The sequence below is a fragment of the Crinia signifera genome, chromosome 1 (assembly GCF_055691185.1).
Source record: "Crinia signifera chromosome 1, ASM5569118v1, whole genome shotgun sequence".
NCBI classification, from domain to species: domain Eukaryota; kingdom Metazoa; phylum Chordata; class Amphibia; order Anura; family Myobatrachidae; genus Crinia; species Crinia signifera.
In genome coordinates this window covers 70,231,191-70,244,092 of record NC_139217.1, presented here as the reverse complement: position 1 = coordinate 70,244,092, position 12,902 = coordinate 70,231,191, and the positions used below count along the sequence as shown (strand labels likewise).

General features: G+C 40.8%; 1 long non-coding RNA gene across 1 annotated transcript in view; it reads right to left on the bottom strand.

The window, feature by feature from the left end:
• Positions 1-752: 752 nt before the first annotated feature.
• The window catches only part of LOC146026030 (uncharacterized), an 84,358-nt gene continuing 72,208 nt past the window's right edge, over positions 753-12,902 (bottom strand). The window contains exon 3 of the long non-coding RNA XR_014454343.1: positions 753-970. This is a non-coding gene — a long non-coding RNA (uncharacterized LOC146026030). The remainder of the gene's footprint in view (positions 971-12,902) is intronic.

The following is a 12,902-nucleotide window of genomic DNA, read 5'->3' as shown; positions in this document are numbered from 1 at the left end:
CCATTTGAAGGTAATGTTAATTTCCCTAAGGCTGCACACAATTCATTCCCGAGTAATTTACACTTAGAAACCAAAAATTGTAAATATATCTTGAATGTACACAAGACAGAAGTACCCAAAGATCCGCGCCTAATCAAGAGTAGCAGCAACTCTGAGAGTCCCCCGTTAGCTGGGACCCAAAACAGATAGAAATACAAGATAGGAACAGAGTGCGCTCAAAGGTGCAAGTACACAACTTTTTACACAATATAAAATTTTTTTAATAAAAGCCAACAACACGGCTCATAAAAGAATACAGTGATGATACAATCATATATTGGAATCAATCTTGACAGAATGTGTGGTAATTCAATATAACAGCAGGCCCAACGCGTTTCGTCACCCACGTGACTTCCTCAGGGGCAATCGATGACTTGATTATCAAGGCTGTAATTGTTCTTATTGCCGTATCTCAAATTGATTGAACATAGATAATTAAAGTGGATAATGATAATATACCAAAATGACAGAGCTCTTGTCAATAATTGAGGTACACCTTTCCAATATCTCACTCTATTATGGATGCCGGCATAACAATTCTTTCAAAAATCCAATATAACTGGGTCACCAGAAAACGTGCTGCACTGTATCCAACTGCCGTGTTGTTGGCTTTTATTAAAAAATTTTTATATTGTGTAAAAAGTTGTGTACTTGCACCTTTGAGCGCACTCTGTTCCTATCTTGTATTTATATCTTGAATGTAGTCTGTTTTTTCTAAAAATAATTCTCCCCTTTTGTAAATGTCAAATGGAACTCTCATTTAAAACTTACCTTGAGTAAAATATCAATAGATGGGAATTTTAATTGATTTAATTCAACCGCAATCTAAGTGTGCACAAAGGTTATAGACAGTGAGCAGTGTTCTATTGTAATGATATAAAATGTGTAGTCAGCCAGTCAGCGGAAGGAAATGTACCATTTGGAAGCAGTTCTGTGTGAAAAGAAAAAAATAAAACCATGAATTTTAAGTATGTACATCATCCTCTTCTACATTTAACGGGAGTAACATTCACGCTGCTTTTAGTATTTATGAGAAAAATGTTTCGGCATTATAACAAATGAAAATCACAAATCTACATTTGCGACTTCTTACAAATTAAAGCTGCCTTTTCTTCTCCTTTTAATTTCTTCAGCTTACACAGGGGGGTAGGCTATTTCTCCAGTTCAGCGTGAAAGGTCTTAAACGGTAATGAAATGTGTTATTTTTATATGAAATGAGACTGGATTAGAAATAGTACAGTATGTGAATTTACAAAATCTATAACAAGTGTTGTAATCTTGTTTTCCTGCTAAAAGCTCTTGAATAATGTCCCATTTCCCTATTTTATTTATCAAAGGCAGGATCAGCGTTTCGCATCTTCAGAGGCGTTTGAAATATGATTTCTTCCCAGAGAATTCTTACTTCATATTAGATGTGTTTTCATATATTAATGCAAAAAGATGTAAGGTTTGTTATGTATTTATGAGAAAAGACTATTGTTAGGTTAGGGTTCCGTGCAACCAGACCAAGGAAATGGGTTGCAAGAATCTTGACACGGATTTGCATATTTTGCATTTATCGCAGGAATCCTTCAAAGGAGCAGTAAATCATGGTGACTGCCTCTGATTTTCAGAGACAGGTCCTGGCAGGGATTTGTCCCTGATGAGAGATTAAAACAACACTCTAAATAAAAATAACAGCATTTTAAAATACGTCTTTAAAGGAAAAAAAGAAAAAGGAAAGGAAAATCTTACGGGGAAATCTTCTTATGAAAAAGAATAATGTTGACTTTTTGGTACTTGTGTAGTTTCACAGCGCCAGCATGGCGCTGTGCGTCTGAGTCCCCTTGCGGGGCTCGCTTCGCTCGCCCACGCTTAGGGCTCGGTGGCTCGCTCCGCTCGCCACGCTATCTAAAATCAACTCCATGCCAACATGGATAGTGGGGGTATGAACTATCCATGTTGGCATGGAGTTAAGTTTGTTTATTTTAGATAGTTTGCCGAGCGTAAAACTACACCAGTACTGGCGCCGTGAAACTACACCAGTACCGACTTTTTTTTAAATGACTGTGAAATTTTGCATTCTACACGCAAGGAATCTGGCCTGAAGTGTTCCCAGTCATGCTCCAATCATAACACTCGTTGCATTCCAATGAATTGACAGTTGTCACCCAACTGTATTCATTCTGCAAAATGGGAATTTATAGATTGGTTCAGGTTGACTTTCCACGCAAAAGCCAAGCAAAAGTGGTCCTTATATCTTACTTCTGCAAAATGGTATGATCCAATGAGAAGACAATAAGGTCACTCTTATCTGACACATCAAAAAAATGGTCTTAAGGTGCTAAAATGTTGGGACGGAATTAGATGATATTTGAATACTCTGGTAAAATAGAAGCTATTATCTAACCTAATAACTTTGTAGTTCTGGCCAACTTTAAATGAATACGAACAGGGTCCGTAGACATTTTCGTCAAGCACATATTGTGGTTTGTAGAAGTGCCATATCTAGACAAAAGACAACCCTGGCACAAGCCTATCTTGGTGGACCTGAAAGTACATGCCACCTAGAAGTGGCAGCATGATGCTGAAGGTGTAATGTCCCCTCTCCTTGTAAGTCCTATCCATTCACTGGGCAGTATTCAATGACTATAATCTCGATGTGCAGCGAATCCAGTTTAGGATTCGCTGCACAGTCGCCGTGTTCCGGAGGGCTGGAGCCTTCGCTGCCAGCACTCGCTGACACAGTATTCAATGCTGCAGGCGCTCGCTGCCCCTGACAGCGAATCTTAACCCCTGTGGCGGACGCATGCCCCTTCAGATAATAAAATTCCTAATTTTTTATACCAATTTTTTTTTTTAAACCTTTATTTTAAAAGTTCACATTCCACTTCACCATGAAAAGATGGCGATTGCTACACGGTGACACCCGGCGAAAATCACTTAGAAAGCAATTCGCCATCTTCTCATTGAATACACTCACGGCGAATCACATTGAAAAACCCATTGAAAAACCACAGCGAATTGCAGAGACTATCAGATGGCGAATTGTCCGTCATTCACTGTTCGCAGACGGCGAAAAGTGCACGTTGAATAGGATGATTCACTTTCTGAAACAAAAAAATCACCTTCCAACGCGAAAATAGCACAAATTCTCCGTGAAACATGGCGAACTGGCCTCATTGAATACTGCCCACTGTCTTGAGGCTTCTTATTGCTCTTTGGTTCAGAATGAGACGGTGGCTATATGTGCTAAGCCGACTTCCAACCCAATCCTTTCCCTTTAAACACAACAGATATGCAGGAAATACATTTGCCAGTCGCATGTAAATCCCCCTTTATGAAGAGAGCAGAGTGAAACATGACAAAATCCTGCTAGCACTGAGCCTTGGACGGTCCAACAAAATTAAAATGTATCCCACCAGAATCCGAATCCTCAAGATGTTAGATTTAAAAAAAATAGCATAATTAAGTTTATTTTTATGAATAGACCTATTTCTCCCCTAAAAGCCACAACATTAAACCTATATAAAGGGCAAATTTATTAAGCTCAGTGAAGTGATAAAGTATCTGTAAAGTTACACACTTGGTTTAAAATATGACAGGTAGGAGCTGATTGGCCGGTGATAAAAACCAGACACTTTATCACTTCACCAAGCTTAATGAATCTACCCCTGAATCAGTAGCTTAATGATTTAATAAATATTGTAGTTATATTTCCCACAACCAACACCAATCTAAGTTAGTAGCACTCACATTTATCCCAGTAATGGTGTGTACACACGGTTGATTCAGCTTGCTATTTGATCCCAATGCGATCAGATCGACATGCATGCGATTTAGTGCAGATCTGCACTATATAGTCATTGCAGCCCTATCTGGGTTTCGATTTGTGCTGTCCCGGCAGCGCGCATCAGAATCACAAGGTAAAAAAACCTTTGCGATCTGCATACGATCCCGATGCAATTTTGACTACATAGTCAAAATCCCATGCTGATTGTACCTGTGTGTACACACCATAAGAGTATCTAGAGCAATATCTGGATTGCCCCTAACCCCACCTCATATTAATAACCCCATATATTATTTGGACCATTACTAATCTCCCCACATTGGTGCCTTTGTAATACATTAATGATTCAATCTCCCAATAAGTAAAACAACTTACCTGCTCTATCGCTCTTATGGATCTATGCTGGGACAGACCCTTACCTCACTGGATCATTTCAGTATCTGAAGTGGTGGGTGGTAGAGGGAGAAAGAAGCAGAGGACAGTCGCATGGCACAGAGAGAGCGAGAGATAGAGAGAGAAATAAGAGGAGATGGAGGGTATCAATAAGGATTGGGAGGTATAGATCTCCCACCTATAAAACAAGATGGCTTGTCCTGATGGAGGGAAGAGCCACCAAAAACACAGCTGGGATGTAAAAGAAGAGTAAGGGGGGTATTCAATGCTGTCTTTACCGACAGCATTTAGAAGCTGTCAGGCCCGTTCTGCTGATAACGGCCGTGGATTGTTGCTATCCTGGCCGTAGATAACAATCCACGGCCGTTTTCCTGGACCCTTTTCACTGATCGGCAGACGGGACATTGAATCCTGCCTGATGATTTGCTGTTGGGTAAACCGCAAACAGGCCAGGATCGCGGCTGTCGGGAAGGGATCAACAGCCGTGATCCGGGATTGCATACCCCCCAAAGTGGTACTTTCCGCGTCCAATGGTTAGAAGCCTCTGACACTGACATCACAGACGGGCTGAGGCAGAATTTAATTCAAGTCAGTGTTGCAGAGAAATATTGCGTGATTTTGCTTGGCTCATGAGCCCAGAATACATAATTGGGTGTCTCCATCTATGGCTGAAGGTCAGTAGCTGGGTGGTACTGGGGCATTCACATATAGGCAGAGATGTGCATATGAATGTTTATGTCTGTTTTTAGGCAGCGGGGATAGTAAGGGTTGGAATAGAGAGATGAGTAGAACTCTGCATACAGACACATATCTGCAATCACGTTTGTACTGTACATGCAATGCGAGTGCAATAACAACCAACTTACATTCAACTCTGCATTGGCCCCTGAATGGTTAACTGTCACCCAGTGTGATAATAAGAGATATACACTGGCCCCCATATTTTGGTTTCTGGTCCTAATTCATCATTGTGTTTTAGTTTTGCCAAAACTGCCCTTACATGTTTTGGTTTTGGATCTGTGTTATTTTGAAAAGAAAAAAAAAAGCAAAAATCAAGTAATTTGGGCCTGTTTTTGTCCCAACAGTCTTATTACCATCAATAGCATTCATTTTCATTCACTTCCAGTCAATTCTGGACATCTCGGGGGCTCTCTGTTGGCTGCGGGGTCTCGTAGCCCCCCTCTCGGGCAACCATAATACCTCTCACATGAAAGTGGCCCAGAAATGTGGAGAAAAAGCTAGGCAATACTTCCACTCAGTGGGAAGGAGACGCCGCCAGAGAAAACCAGTTTCCCATCTTGGAGTCAGACTGTACGTGGCAGGATTGGTTCAGTAGCTGATTCTGGGAAGATTGTTTTTGAGGGAACTTTTTTCCACCTCAGTCAAGCCGGCACCTGGGCTATTTCTAAATGGGCTGAGGCACAGAGGAGTAACCACTCCCCAAGGTCCATAGGATAAAATCGAAAATGTGCAGAGGTATGGAACGTGCACTTTACTTGAGTGGGTAAAGATAACAGGTTGATCTACCCCCTGTGGTATTGTGTGTTTTATGAGGCTTGTGTGCCTCACAATGTGTATACCTAGTGTGACATCTAGAAGTGATGAACAGCTGTAACATCTGTTTGTTTAGTCCCATTAAACAAGGAAATATTCTTTTTTTAAGACGTTTGAGCAAAAAAATATCTTGCCTTCAAGAAGACAGCCTTATATCTTGTGACCAACAGGAATGTGACACATGCAGTCCAGTCTTTGCCTGTTCTGTGTTGAGCCCAGTGCCTTTGCCGGCTACAGTGTAGGGCTTGGTCAATGGTCAGTGACTAGTGGAGGTCAACAAACCCCAGTCAAGTGGTGTGACAGCAGCATATCGATGCATTGACAGGAGAAAGCAGTTTCAGGTGTTGTTGGTAGGAGCCTGGTGTTGGCAGCATTATACCCATGCAAAGCGCAGTGGGTGGAATCAATAACAGGCAGTTACTGATGTTAAGAGGAAATCCCCTATTGGCCCAGGTCCCATGAGAACCAAATCTATGATCATTTGGTTCAGGCAACGGGGGTGCATCCAGTCACAATGCCTTATTGTATTTGGTCCTGGCTACAATAGGCATTCTTTGGGGACCACAGAACAAAGACTATGGACGTAGGAGGGTTTTATAGGCTCCTCCCCCGTCCACAGATCCTGGCGCTTATTGGAAAAGGTGGAAAGGGTGTAGCTTGTAAAATACAATAATTAAGAAGCTCTAGAATGACAGCTGCAGCAAATGCAAGTGAGACTGCTGGTGGCTCACTCAAAAGATACAGAAACAAATGGGATTTGCACTTGCGCTGCTGAATCTATAGTGATAACCTGTGGACCACACTGAACAAAAGGACACCTGAACACCCTTTGAATAATTACAATAAAGTTTTATGTATAAAAAACACAATAATAAAATTACATACAAACATATAGGTACATATAAGAAACAGATGCAATCAGATATAATTTTTCATATACTTAATTTAAGTGAGACAAAAAATGCTTGAAATGAAGCAAGTAGCAATAGCCGACTCCAATGGGGTCACGAAATGCTGATTTTAGGAAATAATTCTAGGAGCGAGATAAGCTCAGTATTAGATTATAGCAGCCAGATTGTTAGTAGCAGGGGTCGGGTGGTTAGAAAGTTTGGGGAAGAAGCAAGCCAGAGCAAGCTGATGTGAGCAAGGGACAAGCTGCGTGAAGCCTGTTAGCACATGCAACGCCAGGTAGAAACAGTCAGGTACCGCAATATATCCTTTATGTTATGCTCACCCTCCTTGATTGTAGATGCTGGAGGGGTCGGGGAGCCCGATGACACGGCGGCTCAACCCGATACACGTGGTGGTGTAGCGTCCGCAAGTGGGTGCTCTGGTGGAATGGAGGGGTCGGGGAGCCCGATGACACGGCGGCTCGACCCGAGACACGTGACGGTGTAACGTCCGTGAATGAGTGCTCCGGCAGGATGCGGCAGATGGAATAGCCGTGGGGTAGGATCCAGGTGATGCTGGCTGTAAGTGCTGTGGATGGCTCTTAGTATCTCAGCTGAGTTTAGACAGTGTACTGGCTCCGAGTACGGAAGTCGTGACCTCAGGAGTGGGAGGGCTCCAAAGCGGAAGTGACGTTGACGCGTTTCGTTCCCTAGGCAATCAGGAACTTTTTCAAGACGATTGTTACACGTCCACCTCTATACTATTTAAAGGGATCTGCATAATTAGTATTTAATTGGTATAATAATCACATTATAAATATTACGTGTGTCCAGTGTCAGAATAATCAATAAAATACAGTACAAATAATGGTTATTATCAGATGTTTAAATAAAGATATACAACATTAACATGTATATTAAAAGGAACTTGCTATAACAATAGGTGATACAATTAAGTTCAATTAGACATTCAGAGTTTCGAGATCAGAATTATATGGGATATATGTTGGATTCAGTGTCTAGTGGGTCACATATAAAGACACTAACCAATCAGAGGTCTAAAGCACAATTGCATGCATTAGTAGTTGATTACTGTCCATAGTTTATAAAGACAGTAATATTTACACACAAAAAGAAGTATGGACTAGGATGCACATAAAAAGAAAAGAAAATGGAAAAATAAGATAAAGCTAATTAAAAATAAAAATAGTCCCTTTAAATATAATTAGGCATATATGTCTGGTAACAGCGACTGTCTTATGGTTGTAGGGTCCGTTTGTAGGGGATGCGGAAAACGGCAAACCCCAGGCATCATGGTGAGTCCACGTGCCTGGGGTAGACACCGGTCTCCCCAACCTGTACACTGTGGCCCCAGAATCTTTATACCATATCTATATGTAGATGTATTAGATAGTCTAATAGGAAGGGAGGGGGGGATTGGTGAGCGGGTAGGGAGGGAACAGGTAGAGGTAATACATCTACATATAGATATGGTATAAAGATTCTGGGGATATATTGCGGCACCTGACTGTTTCTACCTGGCGTTGCATGCGCTAACAGGCTTCACGCAGCTTGTCCCTTGCTCACATCAGCTTGCTCTGGCTTGCTTCTTCCCCAAACTTTCTAACCACCCGACCCCTGCTACTAACAATCTGGCTGCTATAATCCAATATTGAGCTTATCTCGCTCCTAGAATTATTTCCTAAAATCAGCATTTCGTGACCCCATTGGAGTGGGCTATTGCTACTTGCTTCATTTCAAGAATTTTTTGTCTCAGTTAAATTAAGTATATGAAAAATTATATCTGATTGCATCTGCTTCTTAAATGTACCTTTATGTTTGTATGTAATTTTATTATTGTGTTTTTTATACATAAAACTTTATTGTAATTATTCAAAGCGTGTCCAGGTGTCCTTTTGTTCAGTGTGGTCCACAGGTTATCACTATAGATTCAGCAGCGCAAGTGCAAATCCCATTTATTCTTGGGGACCACCTCTTGCAAACTCATACTTTCACTACTAGTACTCACAAACAAAGCCAATGGCCTAAGCCTTTGTTTGCCACTTCATATGGTGTATAGCATACTGGCAGTTTTACATTTTTTGATAGTAAACGTTCCCTTTATTATAAGAGGTGATGTTTTCTTTAGCATTGGGAAGTATTGTTTAGATTTCAGATTTGCTTTTGTAAACTTTATGTCCCTTGTACCACCTTTAGAAGATTTTGAAGTACTAAGATGACTGGCAGCAGCCACAGCACTGGTGCAGAAATTTCCAATTCTTAATGAGCTGTGCATTGCAAATATGCAGATCTGGTTCAGTAATGGGGGTGGCAGTGTCCCAAGAGCCGCAGAATGATTGACATGTTGATGGGTTTTGGGGACAGTGACAAGAAACATTTTCCAGAAAACAAGTATAATGAAGGCAGTAGATGTGTCCTCAAATGCAGCTTCAATGGCCCCCTGCAGGGTGATTATACAGGACAGCCTGAGCAACCAGAGGGTTCTAAAGATGTCTGATGGTCACAACATTTTTCCAATACCGCATCTACATTATGGGTGCAGCTCAGTATCACGCATGCCTGCAGTGGGCATCTTTTTACATAATTTTGTATAGCCGCAACTTACAAAGATGCAGCCCCACTACCATTAGTGTCACTAGTGTTAGTGCACCACTACAAATGACACCTTGCCAATAGAAATGGGTGCAATATTCTGGGAAATTTCAGGTTTATATAGATATGTTATTCCACCAAAGTAAATAAAAACCCACTTGGGCACAAACAATTAAATTGAGACTTACTATGAACAATAACCTTAGATCAGGCATGTCCAAACTATGGCCATCCAGCTGTTGTGAAACTACACGGCCCATCATGTCTTGCCACAGTTTTGCTATTAGGGAATGCTAAAACTATGGCAAGGCATGCTGGGATGTGTAGTTTCACAACAGCTGGAGGGCCACAGTTTGGACATGCCTGCCCTAGATGGTTTAAAAAAAAAATTATAAGAAAAAGTCAAAAATTAAATTACTGTTTGTACCGTTAACTTTTCTTTTTAGGCAGCTTTATTGATTGAGCGATTTATATACATTTGCAAATCTATTTTCAGAAAACAGAACGGTTACGTCAATGCGGCAAAGTCTCCATACAGAATGAACGCCAGAATCTAGCTTTTCTATTTCTTTCGTAAAAGAAAAATGTAAAAAGCTTAGCGTTAGCAAATGACTATGAATCATTGTGATCAGTTTGTCTTTCACCAAGGTAATCCAATTCATTTTTTTCTAAGTGCTAGTAATCAAAAAAGTCCCAAAATCTGGATTCATATAAATAATATTAAAACTAGGTTATTTTTTTCTGCACACTATCCCACTGTATGTTCTGTTTAGTCCTTTTGTTATGATACGCGCGCTTGATAGTATGTATAAATAGTAGCTGAACGGTGACTCACGTTATGCTCCTGTCTTGTAGAGCTTCAATATCTACATAATAATTTAGCATAATGCATAAGTCTGTCAGGCAACCCTGAATTGTGCTAGAAGCAATGCAGCAAATTCTCATACTGCTTAGAGGGACTCTCCTAAAATGACTTGCCTGTAACATTTATTATATAACACATTACTAAAGAATGTCAGGCAGTCAGGGCACTTCTCAATGTCCTCAAGTGATCCAGCTCCGTCACCACAATCAGTCAAGTCAATTAGGTCGACACAAGCATTAGAGCGACGGTGTCTAGGTCGACAGTCAAAAGGTCAACATGGGGTTTTTCACTGTTTTTGGAGCCGACATGTGCCGATAGGCGGTATTTCGTGCCCTATCATCCACAAGGGCATGGGTCTTCAACCTGTGGCCCTCCAGATGTTGTGAAACTACATGTTCCAACATGCATTGCCACATTTTTTCCTTTAAGAGCATGCCAAAACTGTCAGGGCATGCTGGGACATGTAGTTCCACAACATCTGGGGGGCCACAGGTTGAAGACCTGTATACTAGGAGAATAAAATAGTGTGCCGAGTGCAGCGAGGCACCATTCCCGAAGCAAGCAAGCAAGCAAGCGATGCGAGGGGATGTGGTGCACTTCAAACCATGTCCATGTCAACTGTGTCGACATTCGCGTCTATTTTTAAATAGAAATGTAAAACAATTTGAGTTCTATTGGGAGAAAAGATCTATATAAAGAACATTATTATTATTATTAATATTTAAATTTAGTAGGCACGCTCTGGGTGGACAGATTCCTATGGCAGGGTATTTTCTATTCAAAAACACTTGGGAAGAAAACATCGCCTTTCCTGTGATCATACACATCCCTCTTACCTACAAATGAAGGCATGCTTCTATCGGAGACACATTTATAGTTATGTGCTAATATATGAAATAACTTTAAATGGTAAAGAGTTAATTCATTCGTCACATTTGTTTTCCTAAGTATTATGTTATTTGCAGTTTTGTCATCTGATTACATAAAGTGATTTGAAAGCAGGATTTGTAGAATATAAATCAATGGGCTTGTGCAATTGTCTTATATCAATGTCAGAATACAGCAGGTAGAATTCACAACCAATTGAGCCCGCATTGTCCTGCAGACTATATATAAATCCAAGCCTCCTGTCCTAGATAACAGGGCACATGTTTAAACATTTACTTGACTGAAGCTATTATAATGTCAACTAAATGTTTTGCATGGTGTAAGCGGGTAATAACGCCATCAATATTATACACCAATTTTTCAAAAACAAACCAATGTCTTATATTATATGATCTTATATTATTATTTAAAATGACAGCTTGTTGCTACTTATTTATTTTTTAATATAATTCACTTTGCATGAAGCACCACTAATCATCGATGGTTGTGGTGGATTGTTTAAAATATAGGGATATAAAAATGCTCATTCAGCATTTATCCAGCATCTGTTCCTATTGCCGTATTAAATAGATTAAATTCACCAATGATCAGCAGCTTTGACAAGTGTCGCGTTAGTAAATCTACCCCATAGGGGCATTTTTCTTACTTTTATAATGCATAATGTAAAGCCTCATACACACTAGAGCCTTGGTGGCTAACCTTGACACTCCAGCTGTTGTTGAACTACACATCCCAGCATGCTCTGCATCAGATTTAGCATTGGCCAAATAGAAAAACTGAAGCAGAGCATGCTGGAATGTGTAGTTTAACAACAGCTGGAGTGTCAAGGTTAGCCATCAAGACACTAGAGGATATTGTGAAAGATATCGCTCAGAAAGGGGCTTCTAAGCGATAGCTTTCACAATATCGTCTAGTAGACACTCATTATGGTTGAGGATGGGCGCTCCAGTGCATCGTTAACAATGATTGATGTCTGCTGAACATACATGTCAATTTGGCTAATGTAACCAAATGACCTGCATGTTTAGCGGGTCCTGTTGACATCACTGAATGATATTGGCAGCCGATATCATTCAGTATGTACACACAATTTTGTCCACCTGCCGCCGATATTGTTAAATATATTGGCATCAGCATTTTGGCATATAGAAGGTAATCACCGACTAAAGGTAGGACAATTTATGAAAACGTCTGGTTTTGAAATGGATACTGACATAACATGATAGTGTGAAGGATGCTATGTTGCCTTTCATTGATTAACAGAGAAAGGGCTGGATTTTACAGCTGTGACATCATCACTGGGCTCTGGCTGATTAAATTGCTCACAATATTAAAGCGTATAATGACATATAAAGCGTAAATGCTATAATAGCAGGGAGGAGCCAAACGGGTTCAAACTGTCTTAAAATCGTGCTGTTGTGTCATTCAGGCTGGTGCATAAAGTTATGGGTACTACAGGTTGGTGTTGTACTAGGGGAACTACAGACAGATGCAATGTGGTCTTGTGGCCCACAGTGCGGGTTGGGATCATTTGGTCTATTGCATTATGGTCGAAAGTCATTAGGTCGAATCCATTAGGTCGACATGCTAAAAGGTCGACATGATTCTAGGTCGACATGGGAAAAGGTCGACATGATTCTAGGTCGAAAGGTCATTAGTTCGACAGGTCATTAGTTCGACAAGGTCATTAGTTCGACATTGTCTATGTCGACATTCACAAGGTCGACATGGGGTTTTTCACTGTTTTTTTACCTGAATGTCAACACAGTCGACATGGACACAGTTTAAAGTGCACTGCATCCCCTCGCATCGCTCGCTGCGCTCGCAATGCGTCGGGCACGGTGCCTCGCTATGCTCGGCACACTATTTTATTCTCCCACAACGCCCT